Below are 19,639 nucleotides of genomic sequence, written 5' to 3'. Positions count from 1 at the left end.
AAGCTAAGATGACAACACGCTTTGTGACCATGCAGGTCAATTTTAAATATTATAAAATACCTTACAACTAAAAAGCCCTCTCCCTATGGAGAATGGCTAGATAATTTTACCATGTTCTTGGCTCCTCTTATTTTAAAACCAGAAGAGACCATTTTTCAAACAATGTGTAAACTGGTGAGGGGTGGTGGTGGTGAAGTGGGGTCAGAAAAGGCCATGTGGCCCATTGGGTATATGTTCTCCAACCTTCTAGTAAGATACTTCACAGCCTGGTGGTCAAAGAGAGATGGAAATGAGACTAGGATGGTTTGTTTCCTGGCTTCCATTCACAAAATAAATCATTGAATTCATCCTGGCTAGATGGATACTCTTAAGCACTGAGTTACACAGAAACAGTAAAATGACTGCTTAAGCCATTATTAAGAGGGATGAGACAAATAAATGAAGAGTGCAGAAGCAGAATTTGGAAAGGAAAACCTATAAACAGATAGAGAGTGGTAAAAGAGCCTGATTAAGAACCAAGGATACCCGTGGCTTATAAAAATAAACTAAAGGCTTTATTATAGGAACTGCATTCTAAGATTGGAGTGCCAATCTAAACTAACATAAATCTATGGGGGAGGAGAGAGAGAGTATTGATGGGAACAGAAGAGGTAGAGAAACATCTCTATCAGTCTATATCATAAAGGTCAAGATAGGTAGACAAGGACAGTTCTACACTGACCGCTTTTCCTGGGGCTGATCTGGCCTTACTGACTCCTCCTGTTTTCCTTGTGATGGCCAGTGCACTAGCAAGCGTGACATGGTTTGGGTTGTGTCAGTTGCTCGTCACCTGGAGTGACACCTGCAAAGGCACCAGAGGGATGAAGGAGGAGAAGAGGTATCACTCCAGAGGCAAAAGACCAGCATGATCAATGTTGTGCCTGCTGGCCGCCACAATGAAAAAGATAGGAGGGGAGGTGAGTTCCATCCTATGTTCCCATGGAGCCCAAGCCCAGGAAATACAGGAGGGCCATGTAAACAATTTTGGGCAGTTCCGTCTTGGAACTGGCACAACTGTTTTCCTGGGCTCAAAGTCACAGTTTGCTCCGGATTCTGGGAGATAATTCAGAGCAATCTGTGACTGTGGTTAAAATGGTTCAAGGTTGTATTAAGCAGCTTTATCCATGTTAACCTGGATCAACTCTGTGCATCCCTTAGCTGCTACGGAGCTCATTCACTGGCCCTAAGTGGTCAGTGAAGACGTGCCCAAGGAGGGAAGACGCTTTGGGCCACTCAAGGTATCTAGCTCCCTTACGGTCGTTGGGTCTGAGGCATTCTTGACTTTTCAGTTCTAAGTGGTGTTGCACTTCGATATAAATAGTTGTTGTTTTTTTTACCTTGACATATTCTAGGAGACTAATTTGGAATGCTGGACTTTAAAAAATGATGCACATAACAGAAATTAACTAAGAGCAAAGGTACATATGTGGACATGAAAACCTGAGATAACCTTGGAATAACATCCTACATTTCTGCTTGTTCCCAGAGCAAAAGAAGTCACAAACCCACAAGGCATGGATAACCGTTTTTGCTCATGGTTTAATTAAGCTATTAAAGGAAGCTAGGGAATCACAACTGGTGCTTCACCAGACCATGAAGGGCTATGAATGCAGATAAAGTAGGAAGGTGAATTTAAGCTGAAAGGGATGAGAGAGGGAACTGTTGACTCTGGAGACTTGGGCTAGTCACCAGAGACAAGTAGTGGGAAAGATGGCTATTTATTTGTAGAGCTAAATAGGTTGATTTTGGATCCGTGCATCATTGGCTTTATCCACTCTGAGATTTATGGTGAAACTACCCTGAAGACTTTGAAACCAAAAGAATACGAAGGGATCAATGGCTCTGAGTTGGCTTCAGGGTTACAGTGGAAGGTTACTTGATACAGAAAGGCTGGGACTGGAGCTTCATAGAGGTTCCTGTATACATGACTGATTTAAAATGGACTCACTGGGCAAAACAAAAAACTATGGCTCAGAGAAACAGTTGAGTAGAAATCTAAATGAGAGAAAGATGTCATGAAGGAGGACAAGGCAGTACTTGAAGTTGCTGATCTCTCTTGTAGTGAGGAAGCTTCAGAACTGGACTATATTTCTCACAGAACTCTATTCTGCCCAGTCTGAGGTATCTTATGCTTGTATGACTGGGGTAAAAGTATTTGCCTGTATGCAGGTATTTGAGGCAATTTAATCTATAGTGGACTCACCTACAATAATTAGCTGCTAGCTAACACCCAGGATACTCTTGTTGTTACCTTTCCCATCTTGCCTCCCACAACAAGTTTCCATTATCCCCAACCAACATGACCAGTAGTGATGTTGCTGTGATCCAAATCATTGGGTACTAGTTTGAGAAAGGTGATGTCAAGAAATGTAGGAAAAATGCAAACTACCGCAGTCAAGTTTATTGATAAGGGCTTACTATGGGAATTATGTGGACTTCTAAATATTGTTGGATGGCAGCTCTCAGCATTCCTCACTGCTAGAAGTTCTAGTTTGACTTAGGCACTATGTATTTTACAGCCACGTTCTCTTAACTGCTGCATTTCATGTAGGAGTAGAAAGCAAGTTTCAGTCTCTTTTTAGGATTGCCTGTAAGAGCAACTTTGAAATGAAAGTCATATATCAATCTGCAGGTATGGAGTGGCATTTTACTATGCACCATATGCTTTTACCTCCACACCTTTTAGTCTGAAGAGCCATCTGAAAAACAGACAGTGAGGTCTATAATCTACTTGGCACTTTCATACACATCAGAATGTGAAATATATTGTATTGGATGAACCAGTGAATTATAGGATATAGTTCCTATAAATATAGAAAGTATATATAGTCTCCTTTATACCTTTTAAAATAAAGGAGAAAATGAATTTAAATACAGCTCAGATGAGCTATGGTGAGGCATGAGCCTGAATGCTGAACTACTCCACGAAACCAGGTTTGAAATCCTTGTTCCGCCATAGTAGCCTAATGGATGACCTTGGGCAAGTCCTGCTCTCTCGGGTCACAGAAGAAGGCAATAGCAAAGCTCTTCTGAGCAAATCTTGCCAAGAAAATCCCATGAAAACTTTGTATCACTGTTGGCATCACCTGAAAACAACTTGATAGCAAAGCAGCAGGAGCAGCTCTGTTACGTACCTCCACAACCACACTCGCACTGTGCTGCACTTGCCCAAATCTCTTCTGTTTTGTATACTTGTTATGCTGTTTTTGCATACCCGAGGATTTTGGACAAATGGAATAAATTCTATATATGTTTTTAAAGGTTTTTATAATGTATTTTACTAATGTTTTAATGGATTTAGATGTATTGTTTTGCTTTTATGATTGTATTTCTTGGGCATTACATTTTGCCAATTTTTGTAAGCCGTCCTGAGTCCCCTCAGGTGAGACGGGCGGGGTATAAATGTTATATATATATATATACACACACACACACACACACACACACACACACACACACACACACACACACACACCAGAACCCTGCCTTGCATGACACCTTGTCATCTTGAATATACATCCTGGTACAGTTCTGTATCCATCTCAGTATTCTTGACAGACATTTGTTCAACTTATGAATCATCTAATTGCGGGAGCTCTCTGGGTGATGTGCATAATAGAAATGAAACATTAAATACCATAAAATCCAATTACTTATAAAAGAAATTAAAAACTGTAACACAACATAATTCATGAAGTTGGGAACAAATATCAAAAGCAGCCGTTTCAAAAGATTTAAAAATACACAGCCTCGGTGAAGAGCAATATAAAAAGGTAACTATAAAACACAACTGTAAATAAACATTACAAAAGTTATATTGAAGTGGTGTTTGTTTGGGATTGAAAAGTCAACAAAGTAGCGGATAGGCAATCCTCTCCAGGGAGGGCATTCAGCAGCTTAACATGTACATAGTCATGCATAGATCAGTCTCGTATATAAGTCAAGGGCAGGTTTTGGGACAAAAATGATGGATTTTGATATGACCTGTGGATAAGTTGAGGGTCATTCAACAGAGAGAGGAAGGTGCCAGAGCCACCTAGTGGGCCAGTCATCTTTGGACACCACTGCCGTTTCCTTGCCCAGACACCCAAAAAGGCCAGAAGCGGCACCATGGCAGAGAGAGTAATGGGGGGTCAAGGCTTCTTTTAGGTTATCACAGGATGGACTAAGTCCTCACCTTTCTCCACTTTATTCAGATAAGGGAATTGTTCTTTTTTGTAATACGAGTGAAGTCACTGTAGTCACATTGACCTACAGATAAGTCAACCCAATAAAGTTTTTGGGCTTTATTATTTTACCATAATTTCTAGACTTATACACACGTATATAGGGTTAACAGGTCTAGTGACACCCACCCACCTGCTGGATTTGGTTGTGTGTGGTCCTTGAAGCAAGGTCTCTAGAGCAGTGGTTCTCAACTGGTGGTTCCCCAGATGTTTTGGCCTTCAACTCCCATAAATCCTAACAGTTGATAAATTGTCTGGGATTTCTGGGAGTTGTAGGCCAAAACACCTGGGGATCCACAGGTTAAAAACCATTGCTCTAAAGGTACATCAGCATTGTAGAAGTTTGACACCGCTAACTGTCATGGCTCAATGCTTTGGAGTCCTGGAAGCTATAGTTTGGCAAATCCCCATCACTCTTTGGCAGAGAAACCTAAAGACCTTGCAAACTACAATTCCCACGATTCCATAGCATTGAGCCATAGCAGTTAAAGTGGTGTCAAACTGCATAAATTCTACAGTGTAGATGCACCCTGAGTGACTCTGACACATTGATGGGGACATTTAAGAAGAACCAGTGTTTTAGATATGATAGTATTTAAGCATCCTTGGATTAAATACGAACATAGCCACATATCTGCTGAAAATTTATCCCATGTTTCATTACAAGAATACAGTGATACTCTGATCAAATTCCACCCCCTTTCTCAAGACCCTAAACTGTGTTCTTATGTTGGTTTTAGTAAGGGCTGATAATGTCTGCTGGATTGTTTCCCATAGCAGTTTCTCTCCCTTCCATTCTTTCCCTCTTTCTGCCTTCAACTCTGTTTCCCTATAAATTATGCACATGGAAAAAAAATGGAGCCAGAAAGCTACAGGCATCAATAATTGATTGCAGGATCTTCCTAAATGATGAGCTACAGCTTCATGTTTAAGGCGCCTGCTGATTCTTCCTTCCTTCCTTTTTTAATTTGGAAACTATTGTGTAGAACTGGGGTCCTTTTTCTAGTGAACAGTGAGACCTGATTTAAGACCCAGCATAGAGGTGCCCAGTATTTCAACCTTAGTGCTGAACCTATTCTATACACTTGGGAGCAATAGGAAGGTGCCGAAGACTGAGGCCAGATGTAATAAACTGCAAAGTTACCTTGAAAATGTTAAAATGAGAAATAGGCTATAAATATTTAAAATAAAATGCTGTTCTTTACAGATTACAGTGTATCATAGAAGGGATCAGTAGAGAAATGTGCTTTGCTTATTTTTCTAACCCGTGAGGTGATCTTTTGTTGGCTTTTATTCTTCTGCTGCCAATCTTGAGCAGAGCTAAAGAGTATATGAAAAGGAACCAGTACAATCTAGTGGTTTGAGTGTTAGACACGGACTCTCAAGAGCAAGTTTTGAATCCCTGTCCCAAAACCTGCCCTTGGAACCTATTGTGTGACCTTCTCCAAATCACAAATCTTGATATCAAGACCCCATGATAGGTTCTCCTTAGGATTGGCATGATTTGGAAACACTTGAAAGTACACAACAAGAAACAATGTGGATGTTAGACCACCTTTTAAAGCTTGTGAAATAGTAATATCTCTGTGCTTCCCCTTTAAGGAAAGGTTTGCAATATTTATCTTTGGATTTCCTGGTCCATGAGTGCCTTGCTATTGTGGAGGTGGACATAAAGTTCTGTCCTTTATTTTTCTTATTGAGACCCTGAAGGGAAGTAGAGGACATGTAAAGATGAAACAACATATACTTTCATCTGTAACAAAACCATACTGTATTTCCTTGATTCTGAGGGACACTTTTTTCTTATATAAATAACATCTCTAAAAATGGGATGTATCTTAGCGTCACAGGTGTATCTTATGTATTTTTGTTGGTGGTGGTGCTACTGAAATGAGGGTATGTCTTAAAATTGATGGCATCTCACAATTGAAGAAATACAGTAGTACATTTGGGGCTGCCAAAATCTATGTCAGAATATGAAGATAAAGTTCTAATTTAGCATAGGCTTCAACCTCCTCAGACATACAGACTTCCTTCTGCTTGTATGCCACTTTTATTTCAGTTAAGCATGTAAGAACCAGCCTTTTACCAGGCTAGAGTATTTGTCCATTTAGATCAAGGTAATCCGTTCTGACTGGCAGTGGCCTTGAAGCTTCTTGGACAGAAAAAAGCTTTCCTTATCCCCTGCTTTCTGAGTCTTTGAACTGGGAATGCTATTACTGTGATGGGACCGTCTGTTCAAAGCATACGGTATACTGAATTATGGACCCTTCCTCTTACAGAAGTTGGAAGAGATTTAGGACAAAAAGTTACAGCCCTTGAGAATGTCCAAAACAAATTATGCATGTGGCCTCAGTAATTCTTACATTGGCTTTCCAGGGTGGTCTAATCTCTGTTTTTCTGACTGTGGTTAAGAGAGAGGCCATTGTAAACACAGGGCTGAGGCCACATTTGAATTAGAATCTTTTTGTTCATAGCTTCATCTGTGTTATTTATTCCAGGCTCCTCTTTCTTTCCTTATACCAGTTTCCTCCTCCTTTGCAGGAAGACATAACCTGTTCTGTGGGTCACAAGTTTGTTCCCTCGTTTTCTTAAAATGGACAGACTCTTCCAAAGAAATCACCATGTGTGACGACATCAGCAACTGCAGTATTGGATGATTCCTCCTAATTTGCTATTATCGCAGAGAGCAAGACATTGAAAATCCTTCACGCCTAAAGTTCTTATAATTGCTGTGTTTGCATTCCCTTGATAACTGTCCCTGATCCTTTTCTTTTCTTTTTTTTTTTTTTTAAATTTTTTATTGAGTTTCAAGATAACATTGAAAATACATGTGCAGAGGGTAAACAGGAGGGGGAAAGGGGAGGAAGGGGAAGAAAGAAAGGGTAGAGAGGTAGTCCAACACCACAATGGAGAAAAAAGAAGGGAAAAAAAAATTCATAAAATGAAATAAAAGACACAAAAAGCAAAAGGAACAAAAAAGAACAAAAAAGAACAAAAAAATAAAATTTGTCACTTCCATCTTTTACACAGATACCTGAAGTAATTACAGTCTTTAGACCATTTCTTTAACCTCTGTTCGTATTGTCTAAGTCAATATCAGCCTATTTTCTATCTTTCCTCATTGACAATTTCACTTCTTTGAGGGTTAAATCAACACCCTCATCTTTCTCTCCCTCAAATACTTTTTTATCGCATCCCAGTTTGTTTGTTTTTTCGGAATGCCGTAGTTATTTTTTAGTAAATATGTCAATTTGTCCATATTCATTATTTCCAACACCTTATTTAGCCAACAGCTCAATTTCGGGGTTTCTTTCTTTTTCCAGTAGCTGGCATATACTATTCTTGCCGCCGTGGTGAGATAACTGAAGAGGATTTCTTTATTTTTATCACTTTTTATGTCTAGCATCCCCAAGAGAAAATATTTGGGATTCAACTCTATATTAATTTGCAATATCTTTTGTATTTCTTGCTGAATTTTCTTCCAATAGCTTTTCGCTTCTTTGCAAGTCCACCAGCAGTGGAAAAAAGTTCCCACTTGGTCCTTGCATTTCCAACACTTATTTGAATTTTTATTATTAAAATTTGCTATTCTTTGGGGAGTCAAATACCAACGATGGAACATTTTAATCCAATTTTCTTTCAATTCTATTGCATAGGTGAGTTTTAATCTGGAGTTCCAGGCCTTCTCCCATTCCCCTATGTATATTGTTTCCCCTAGGTTTTGGGCCCACTTAATCATGTTTTCTTTTATTGGAACCGTTTCAGTTTCCCATTCAAGTAGCTTTGTGTAAATTATGGATATTTGTTTCTTTTCCAATTTCATTATCTTGTCCCAAAATGTCTCTTTTTCTTCGAATCCTAGTATTTTATCTTTATTGTAATATTCTTTAAGTTGTATGTATTGGAACCATCCCACCTTTCCGAATTTGTTATTAATGTCTTCTTGACTTTTCAGGATGTATCTCCCATTTTCCTTAACTAAAATGTCGTTATATCTGGGCCAAATTTCTCCACCTATTTCCCTCCTTTGGCATGCCTCCAAAGGTGAGATCCATCTTGGAGTTTTCTGATATAATTTATTTTTATATTTTTCCCAAATTTTTAGAAGTGAGGATCGAATGAAATGATTACCAAAATTTTTTTCCGTCAATTTTTTCCCGTACCACAAATATGCGTGCCATCCTGCTCTCAAACCTATTCCTTCTAATGTAATAATTCTATTATTTCCCAGTGTCGACCAATCTTTCACCCATATCAAGCCACATGCATCATGGTACAGTTGCAGGTCTGGGAGGCCTAATCCTCCTCTTTTCTTATCGTCTATCATATAAATTCTTTTAATTCTGGGTTTTTTCCCTCCCCAGATAAATTTGTTAATTTCCTTGTTCCAATTTCTAAATCTCTGTGTACTCCTGATAATAGGGATGTTTTGAAAGAGGAATAATAATTTGGGCAAGATAGTCATTTTTATTACCGATATTCTACCTAGTAGTGATAAATTCGCATATTTCCATCTATCCAAGTCTTTTTTTATTTCTTTCCATTTATAATCGTAGTTGTTCTCTAAAAGCTGGGAGTTCCTTGCCGTTAAGATTATACCTAAGTATTTTATTTTTTTCCTAACCTGTATCCCTGATACCTTTACCAGTTCTTCCTGTCTTAATTTTGTCAGATTTTTTGGTAATAGCATAGTCTTTTCTGAATTTATCCTTAGTCCTGAGACTTTCCCAAATTCTTTTATTTTATTTAGCCAAAATTGTACTGTATTAATTGGATCGTCTATTATGCAAATAAGGTCGTCAGCGAAGGCCCTGAATTTATAATTGTACTTTCTTATTTTTGCTCCTTTCAACCTGGGATCCTCTCTGATATTTCTTAAGAGGATTTCCAAAGAAAAGATGAACAACAAAGGAGATAAGGGGCATCCCTGTCTAGTTCCTTTACATATTTTAAAATTCTGTGAGTCCAGTGAATTTATTTTTATGTTTGCTTCTTGTTTGTCATAAATTTGGTTAATCGCATTCTTAAATTTATAGCCCATATCCAATTCACTAATTAACAGTTTGAAAAAGTCCCAATTCAAATTATCAAAGGCTTTTTCCATGTCTATGGTGAGTAGAGCCAATTCATCTTTTTTTGTAAACTCATAGTATTCAAGTATGTTTATTATTTCTCTTACATTATCTTTCATTTGTCTTTTTGCCAGGAAGCCCGTTTGCTCCTCTCCTATCCAATCATTGAGAAATTCTTTCATTCGCTCCGCTAATATGGTTGTAAAAATTTTATAGTCCGAATTCAATAGAGATATTGGCCTATAATTCTTAACATTTTTGGGATCCTGTCCTTCCTTCGGAATCATCGTTATTGTTGCTTTGCGCCACGAGTCTGGGACTTCTTGATCTTCTAAGATTTTGTTCATGACTTTTTTCAGATATGGTGTCAGTTCCTCAGCAAATACTTTATAGTAAATACCATTTAGGCCATCAGGCCCTGGGGCCTTATTCCCATTCAACTTACTTATAGCTGCCTTAATTTCCTTGTCTGTTATCTCTTTGTTTAATATCTCTCTTTGTTTTTCAGAAATCTTCTCCAGTCTTTGGTTACTAATGAATTGGGATACCTTGTCTATTTCGATTTGATCCTTTAAGTACAGGTTGCCGTAAAAAATTTTGAATTGGGACATTATACTTTGTTCGGTCGTGTGGCTTATACCATCTGTAATAATTTCTGTAATTGTATGGGCTTGCTTCTTCTTTCTTATTTTCCAGGCTAGCCATTTTCCTGGTTTGTTAGCGTTCTGGAATTGTTGTTGTTTTATAAACTTTAATCTTTTTGCTGTTTCTTCTAATTCCATATGGATTTTCTGTGCTTTCAAATTTCCCAATTCTTGCTTGATTTTATTATTGTTTGGTTCAGATTTTAATTTTTTTTCGTTCGAACTAATTTCTTCATTAATTTCAGTAATCAATCTATTTTTCATTCTATATTTTTGGGCACTTTGCTGAATAAAATGGCCTCGCATGACCGCCTTACTTGCATCCCAGATTGTTTGTATAGTGGTCTCACCATTATCGTTCAGATTGAAATATTCCCTCAAAATTTCTTTATTTTTTTGTATATCTTCTTCTGATTTTATTAGGTTCTCATTTAATCTCCAATTGGTGTTTCTTTGTGTTTTATATAATGTAAATTCCAATGGGCAATGATCCGAGATATACCTGGGGGAAATTTCAATTTTGGTCACTTTTAGGATTAGTGAGGGGGTCATCCAGGCCATATCTATCCTTGACCATGAATTGTGCCTATTTGAAAAATATGTATAATCTCTTTCTCTCACATGCTGCATTCTCCAAGCATCCCTCAATTCCCAATCTTGTAAACATTTGATGAAGCCTACTGGTAATTTACCCAAGTTACCATTTCTTTTTTCCTTAGATCTATTCCCTTTCTTATCCCACTCTGGGTCTGGAACTCCATTAAAATCACCTAGTATTATTAGTTCATCAAATTCTTGTTCCTCTATTTTACCTTTTAGTTTTCTTATAAAAGCTGTTTTAGGCCCATTTGGCGCATAGATGTTGCAAATTAATAATGTTTGGTTACCCGCCTTTATTTTTGCTCCCACCATTCTTCCCTCCTCATCCTTGAATGCAAGTTCTGGGTTTAATTTTGGACTTATATATAAAACCACGCCCTTTTTTTTCTCCGCCGCGGACGCTATAAACTCTTTCCCTAACTTCCCTTGAATTAGATATGAGGTGTGTTTGTGACATATGTGCGTTTCCTGGAGTGCTATTAAATCAAATTTCTTTTTTTGCAAATGGTTAAATAAATTTTTCCTTTTATTTGGTGCATTCAATCCGTTGACATTGTTGGAGTGACATTTTATTTGCATCTTTTAGTGTTGAGAGGGTCCTCCTACTTCTTCTTCTTCTTCTTCTAAGTTTATTAGATTTGGAGTTTGTGGGACGATTACTTTGTAGCTTTTTTCCGGGGAGATGGTTCTGGCTCTCTTTCTTTCTCTTTCTGAAGCTAGGTCCGGTGGGATTGGTTCGTTTTCCTTCTTCATTAAGTTCTTATAAAACTCCTTTGCTTTCTCTTCCGAGGTAAGCCATACTCGTTCTTGCTTGTAGGTTACCATAATTCCTTCTTTCCTTTCCCATCGGAAGCGGATTTGTCGTCTTTTTAGTTCTTCTGTAAGAAATTGATACTTTTTACGTTTTTGCATCGTACTAGCCGTTTGCTCTTTCAATATCATTACTTTTTGCCCTTTGAAGCGAATCGTATTTTTCTTGCTTATTTTCAATATTTCTTCTCTTGTTCTCCTTTTCTCCAGCTGTACAACCACATCCCTTGCTACTTTGTTTTTTTTGGAAAAGTTCGTAGTTACCCTGTAAACCCTCTCAATACTATCCTCCATCTCCTCATCTTGTACTTGTAAGAGGTCCGCCAGAATCTGGGTTGTAATTTGCTTCAGGTTTTCCTTGGGTTCTTCTATGATATTTCTCATTCTTATTTGGTATTCTAGTTCTTTCCTCTCCAGCATCTCTTGTCTTTCCTCCAATCTGGTGTTCCTTACTTCCAATTTCTCCAGTCTGGTTTGGAGTTTATCTTGGTTCTTCTCCATCTTTTGTTTATCTTCTTTGACTTCTTTCATCTCCTTTTGTAGGTCTTTTATTTCTTTCTTTACCTCTACAAATTCATCCGATAGTTCTTTTCTCATATCTATCATCTGCTCTTGGAGAGTTTTTTGGCTCTCAGAGATTTTTTGGAGTTCCCTCATCACATCTTTCAGATTTATTTCCTCCGATAAAGACCCTCTTCTCGTGGTAGATCTTTTTTCCTCCATCTTCAATTTTATCGTTGACATCTTCTTTGATTATGCTGGAGTAAAGATTCGTTAATATACAGGGTTATATTAATTCCCTTGACAATTTCTGCGTTCCGGCCTATTCCTACTTCCTTACTGGGCCCTACCTAGTTGTTTGAACACAGTCTCTTAGATTGATTTTAGAGAATTAAATATTGTTTTGCAAAACGAATGAAATTTGGTAATTTGTTTTGTATTATATCCAATAGGAATATTTTGGGTACTTGGGTGAGGGGGTAGCTTCTAAATGTTGACTGTCACTGGCATAGGCTCTCTTTATTTTTTTAAATTGGGGCTCACTATAATAACCTCTGAAATACGTAATTTCCCTTAGCGTTGAGAGAGTGGAGACTAGTTCTTGGTTCCCCTTAATTCCTTATATTCTCCTCTCCTCTTTAGTGTCTTTTACAGGATATATCTGATTACCTCTTTAGCACTCCCCTTCCTATGATTCTTCCTTTAAATCCTAGTATTCCTTATTGTGCCAGTTCAGAAAGGGGTAAGTCTCACTCTTTTACTTCCTTCTCTCTCCAACCCCTCTCTTGATCCTCTCCCTCGGTCCCCTGTCTTTCCAATGTCCTTCCTTGACGCTGCCTCTTATTCACGTAAATATCCCCCCTACCCGACTATCTTCCTTTCTGTCTTTTCCCTGATGGGTTCTTTCTCTCACCCCCACGTTTGTCCGCTTCTCTCTAGTTAGGAGACCTCTTTAATGGCTTTCCTCTCCTCTTCTCTTCCTTCTGCTTCACGTCCACCCGTCTGCTTCTCGTCCTCGTCTGTACTTGCTTCGTCCGGGGCTCCTCGTCTCCTCCTCGTCTCCCTGCCTCTTCGTCTGCTTCTCGTCCTCGCACTGCGCGCCGCCTCGGCCCTCTATATCGTGCTCCCTCTCACCGTCTGCTTCTCGTCCTCGTCCTCATGAGCACTGCTTTGTTATGGGTATACTTTGCTTTTGTTCCCCCTTCTCTTTCCAGTCCTCCACCCTCCTGCAACTGTTGTACCCGGTAGTGCCTTCTTGTTTTCTCTTTGATACGCCTTCCGCTTATGCACTTCCTCTATCTCACATCCGGTTCTTCTGGTCTGTATCAACGTCAGAGCCAGTAGACTAAACAAGGCCGTCAAGGTCGGGGCTTCTCCTCCTCCGCGTTGGGCATTAACCCGTTCAGACCTGGCACCAAACCGCTCTGACTGGACCCATATGATTACTCACAACAGATTATCGGCAACTCCTTAAATTATAAATAAAGGTTGGTCTCATCCAGTTCGTTTCTCTACCGGGATTTTAATTTTAAATTTGATTTGTTTAAGGTTACCTCGATCGTTGCCGTCCTTCTTCTTTCTTCTCTCTTTCTTCTTCTTCCTTTCTTTCTGTTCTCTTCTTTCCCTTCTTTCCCTTTTGGCTGACACTGTCTCTGGGTATCTGTGTAACGATCCCCTCTTTTAGCCTTCTTTATATGTTTATTATATCCTCATGAGTTTTGGGAGTATGGCTCGGCGTCCCTCTGGGCTTTCTGGCCCTCCAGCCTCTTCAGACACGCTGCCACCGTCCCAGTTCAGATCCTTCTGCCAACTCCCCTTGAGGGGGAATCAGCTACAGGACCCGCAATGGGGTTTTCGGTGGCTTGCTATCTCCCAGGACTCAATCCACCTAGGAGAGGGGGCGGAAAGAACTGCCCTACCCAGTCTATGAAGAGATCGGTGACCGCGAGCTCCGCGATCACTCACCCGGTCGCCATGCTGCCATACCCGGAAGTCCAGTCTTTTTCCCTGATCCTTTTCTTTGACTGCCTAAACTATATTTCTAAATGCTCAATTGAAGTTTTAAGTTAGTATCATGTTGGAAATTTGAAGGCTGAAATAAAATGTCATGGGAAAGAAGAATTCTTACAGAGGGCACTGTCCTTGTTTTTTTTTTTTTCTATCCTCCAGCTACTCCCATGCTGTTCCCCATATGTTCAGGGTGATCTTAAGATGGAAAATGAAACCAGAGATCCAACAGAACAACTATAGTAATAGATGAGTTCATCTACTCTTCCCTCAACTGGATAAAATGGGTGCTGTAGCCATAGCAAAGGGGTAACATTTCTGGATGTGCTATTGAATAGCTATCACAAAACTTGCCCAGAGGTCAGAGGCAGATGATGTTCAACTCTATCACTCCTTCCCACCTGCTACTAAGGAGGTTGTTAAGGCCCTGAACCGGTGTTTGGCAGCTGTGACGGTCTGGATGAGGGCTAACAAATTGAAATTGAATCCAGACAAGATAGAGGTCCTCCTGGTCAGTTGCAAGGCCAAACAGCCTGTGTTGGACAGGGTTACACTCCCCCCTGAATACGCAGCTTCGCAGCTTGGGAGTTTTCCTGGACTCATCGCTGAGCCTGGAACCCCAGGTTTCAGTCATGGCCAGGGAAGTTTTTGCACAATTATAATTTATGCACCAGTTGCGCCCATACCTTGGGAAGTCTGATTTGGCTACGGTGGTCCACTCTTTGGTTACATCCTGAATAGATTATTGCAACACGTTCTACATGGGGTTGACCTTGAAAACTGCTTGGAAGCTCCAAATGGTCCAACGGTCAGCAGCCAGATTGCTCATTGAGGCAACGTACAGGGAGCATACAACCCCCTGTTACATCAACTCCACTGGCTGCCTCTCTGCTACCAATCACAATTCAAAGTGCTGGCTTTAGCCTATAAAGCCCTAAACAGTTCTGGCCCAGCTTACCTATCCAAACGTATCTCCCTCTACAAACCAATGTGGAGTTTAAAATCATCTGGGGAGGCCCTGCTCTCGGACCCGCCTCCTTCGCAGGCGCGATTGGTGGGGACGAGAGACAGAGCCTTCTCAGAAGTGCCCCTTCGGCTGTGGAACTCCCTCCCCAGGGATATTAAATCAGCCCCCTCCCTCTTGATCTTCCATAAGACAGTAAAAATGTGGCTCTGTGACCAAGACTTTGGAGAACCAGTATAATACCAGATATGAAATGACGTATAATGACCATAGGAATGGCCCAGATTATGCTTGTGAATTATGTGATTAACTGTGATTGTATGGTTTTTAATTGTCTCTAATGGTTTTTAATTGTATTTTATTACTCTATTTTAAATGTCCATTTTAATTTTGTATTGTTTTTTAAGGTATCAAATAGCTGCCTATCTGTAAAGCCTCCTTGAGTCCCGTTCGGGGTAGAGACAGGCGGAATAGAAATATCGTAAATAAATAAATAAGATCTGGATGCATGAGATCTGGTAAAGCCTGGTGGGGGATGAGTGTAAATGCTTGTTGAGGGAGGACAGGTCGTGGCTCTGAAATCAGGGAGAGAGAGAGAGAGGACTGAGAGGTAACAGGAAAAGAGGGAAAGGTCAGAGAGGTAAGCCCAATAAGAGAAAAGCAGAAGAGGATTCTCTATAAGGGTTTATTAGGGTTAGCTCCCCCCCCCCCCCCAGGCAAGGTGAATCCCTTGGAAGAGGTAAAATTGTATGCCCCTCCCTTGCCCCTGCAAGCTTCCCTGGCAAATGTCCAGGAGAGTCTGGCTGCCCTATTCCAGGAGGAAAAGTGCACATACAGCCCCCCTGAGTGTGAGAAGTTATCTGAAGAACTACACTGGCTACATTGCGTGTCCAGACAGCATCTCACTCCGAGGAAGGCCTGGATTGAGAATTGTTTATCTTTGTGCAGAGCACACCTGCCTCTCTCCTTCAGAAGTTCTTAATTGTATATTTGTGCACAGGAGGAGGTTGTATTAGGAGATCCTTGCAGTCCCTTCCAGGTCTAAGAAGAAATAGTGTCAGGTAAAGGTAAAGGTTTTCCTCTGACATTAAATCTAGTTGTGTCTGACTCTAGGGGGTTGGTGCTCATCTCCATTTCTAATCCGAAGAGCCAGCATTGTCCATAGATGCTTCCAAGGTTATGGAGCAGGGAGGGCCGTTACCTTCCCGCCGGAGCGGTACCTATTAATCTACTCACATTTACATGTTTTTGAACTGCTAGGTTGGCAGAAACTGGGGCTAACAGTGGGAGCTCACCCTGCTCCTCGCATTCTAACCGCTGACCACTCAGTCGGTAAGTTCAGCAACCCAATGGTTTAACCCGCTGTGCCATTGGGGGCTCCAAAGAGTGTAAGAGGGGAGTAATTAGGAGTTATACTCCCAAATACTGGGAGCAGCTTCTTAACTTTATGAAATATACATGACTGCTACCATGATTGCTCACGGAAGCCCTGTTTTGGAATTGAGCATCCACACTTAAATAATAAATCGGGATGGTGGTGGCGTGGCGTGACTGGGCTAAACTAGACAGGAGCAAAGCTATATTCTGAGGTTCTCACACCCCAGATACTCCTGTACATCCGTTTTATTGTCCTTAGTGAACCTTATCTAGGCAACATGAAAATTTCTTAGAGTTCTGTATGTTGAAAGTATTCTTTAAATGGCTGTAAGGCCAAATCTTTGGTGAAAATTAACTTTTGAAAGACTAATATGAAGAAGCCCTGGATTCCAAGGCATAGTTTACAATATCTGGCACTATCTCTGCTCACTGACATATTAGGTGAGTGAGGGTGCAGAACTGAAAGTGGGTCTGCTCTTGTGCTGTTTACTAACAAAGGAAATGACTTTGAATCATTCTGAGAGCAATTAATTTTGTTCTGCTTCCTGGCAGTTTTCTCTCCCCTTTTCTTCTATGCAACTCTGTCACAGGGGTGGGAATTACATGAGCTTCCGAGAATTGCAACTACTGGCAGCCCTTGTCACCATAGTCAATGGTGAGGCATCTGGAGGCTTCACATTTCCCAGCCACAGTCTTATCAGATAACAACCTCTCCAAATCTTTGGGGAGAGAGCTTGTCTTAGCTTGTCTAGGATTATGATGAGGTTGTTAAAAGTTCATTTGATCCTTTAGATTCTAAATCCCTCAGGTTACAAGTGCATTGCAGGATGAGCGGTTACAGGTGTCAGAAATATGGGCAGTAGTTGTAATGCCTTAAACAACATTGTCTGTCATCCTGTATTGAAGGGAGAGATTTGTAATCAAGGGTTACAGATCCATAACTAATTCATATGCAGCAATACTATGTATTAATGATCATAAGCCCTCCCCTACTTTAAGAGGGTAACCACACTGAGCGATTGAGTTGGTGACTCTTATGTTTTCTCTACGGGCAACGAGTTTTCCTTTTTTAGAAATACATGGCTTAAAAATGGCATCTGGAATGGATACAATATCAGTAGATTCAATAATAAAGCTTTGTACATTTTCACATGACTTTTGGAGGAAGCATACATGCCATGCACTTCTGGAAATAATATACTATGAGTTTTAGTCCATCTATCTTAATATGCTCCTGTGTTGTCGTATTTACGTTTGATTCCACTAAAATTAATTGTGAAAATAGGATCAGTTAAGATGTGGTCCTGGAGAAGCATTCTTCAGATATTGTGCACTGCCAAGAAGCCAAAAGAAGCCCGAACTCTTCCTAGAAACCAGAATGGCTAACTTAAGACTGTTATACTTTGACTTTATGATGAGAAAAGACAATAATGCTTGGAAAGGTGCGGGACAGTAGGAAAAGAAGATGACTGAATTCCAGATAGATCCCTGCTCAATTCTTGCACACTTAAGAGCTATTGCTTTCCTGATTGAGTTTATCAGAAAAGCAACACCTCTGAATATGCAAGAACTGAGCAAGCATGTTGACGGTAGGGTCTCTTATTGATAGGTCAATAAAGTCCAAATTATATCAAAGTCCAAACTATATTATATATTGTATTTTACTATGTTATTTAATTATTTTAATTGTTTTATTCTTATTTTATTGTATTATGATGTTCTGGTAGTGATCCTACCAGTTGTGTAAGCCGCCCTGAGTCCCCCCGGGGAGAAGGGCGGGGTAGAAATATTGGAAATAAATAAATAAATAAATAAATCAAAGTCCAAACTATACCATAGGGACTATATATTTTGTCCTTACGTTGTTTGGGCCTCTGCCCCATGTAAGCCGTCTGAGTCCCCGCGGGGAGATGGTGACAGGGTATAAATAAAGTTATTTATTTATTTATTTATTTATGTACTTCATTTGTTTTTCTTACATTTTTAAAAATTAAAATCTAATAACTAAATATACCTTATGGAAAGACCCCAGTCCCCATACTTGATCTCTTTTGTTGATGTTTTCATAATCTTACAGCCATGAGGCTTGGAAATATAATCACTATTTTGTAGTCCGACTTTTGATTCTTAAAAGGTCGAAACAACATTTTCAACAGAATTATGCCACACATAGTGAATTAAAGAAAATGAACAGTCCTGTGTGTGAATCACTGAGTGAATGTCTGGTATCTTGATCAGTCCCCTAGGATTGTTGTAGCCGTGAACGGTTCAGTGGTGAAGCAGCTGGTTTGGAATCCCAAAAGATTGTTCAGTCTTCTGTTTGTCACAAGTCATTGTACTGAAATGTGTAGAGAGCCTGAAGGAAGCTTCAGATCAGACAAATGCAGCAGGAGATAAAAGTCAACAGTTAGGCATATCCGAGGATAAATATTTATCTGAAGTCACCATGTTTGCCCCAAGGGCTGCTTTCTGTGTGTACACACAGAGCCCAAAGGTATGATCCGAGCCCTTTGTGGAAGCCATAAAAATAGGCAGACATTTCCTGGGCAGGCTGAAGTGAGAAGGTTTTTATTTCCTTCTCAAGAGAAATAAATGACTGTGAGTGTTCTTTTCAAATAAATTTAACACAGGTCTTTCTGTCTGTCTTGGAAGTACCAGCCGGGAATTTCCCTTTGGAGTATTTGCAGTTAACCCGAGCAGCAAGGCTAAACCCTACCAGGGGAAAGCATCTGTTTTTTCAGACAGCTCAAAGGACCAGTCATGTATCATGTCTACAAGTTTTGTGGTCGCTCTGTGGGTGGCTGTCTTTGGACTGATTCCTTTCTTTACAGTATTTCTTCCTTTTTAAAAGCAAAGATGATTTACAAGTAGGGAAGAAGGATATACACAAGAATATTCTCCCAGATCAATTGCCTATGATGTCCGTGAGAGTTAGGAGTGATAAATTGATTTGGAATAATAGTTATGTGGTAAGCAATGATTCAGGTTCTGCATTTGGGGGGAATTAACATATTGTCTAAGAGAATGAGCTCAGAAAATCTAGTTCAAATATTTCATAAATCAGAGGAACTCACATTCTCTCCTTCTTTGTTGATATTTCTGAGATTATGGATGGGGACTGTTATGAGGATGGTATGACCAATCCATTTTACGGGTCTCTTGTGATGACTACATAAAGATAATTTATGTAATTTTTAGGTGTATCATGCTGCAACAAGATAGCAGCAAGTGAAATGTTTGCTGGATTTCTTATTTCAGCTTTGCATTCCTAGGAGACACAAATTACATTCTGAACCTGATTCAACTACACATATTGAATCATTGAGTGAATTTGTGGTATTTTGTTCAGAAAAGGATTGTGAGGATCACATAAAGATAATTTATGTAATGTGTGCG

The 19,639-nt window shown here is 39.8% G+C and overlaps 1 protein-coding gene across 6 annotated transcripts in view; it reads left to right on the top strand.

Annotated features, from left to right (window-relative positions):
- The window catches only part of rnf157 (ring finger protein 157), a 110,802-nt gene that overhangs the window by 21,852 nt on the left and 69,311 nt on the right, over nucleotides 1-19,639 (top strand). The window lies entirely within an intron of this gene.

Source organism: Anolis carolinensis, chromosome 2 (genome assembly GCF_035594765.1).
Source record: "Anolis carolinensis isolate JA03-04 chromosome 2, rAnoCar3.1.pri, whole genome shotgun sequence".
NCBI classification, from domain to species: domain Eukaryota; kingdom Metazoa; phylum Chordata; class Lepidosauria; order Squamata; family Dactyloidae; genus Anolis; species Anolis carolinensis.
This window is presented reverse-complemented; position numbering and strand designations above follow the sequence as displayed.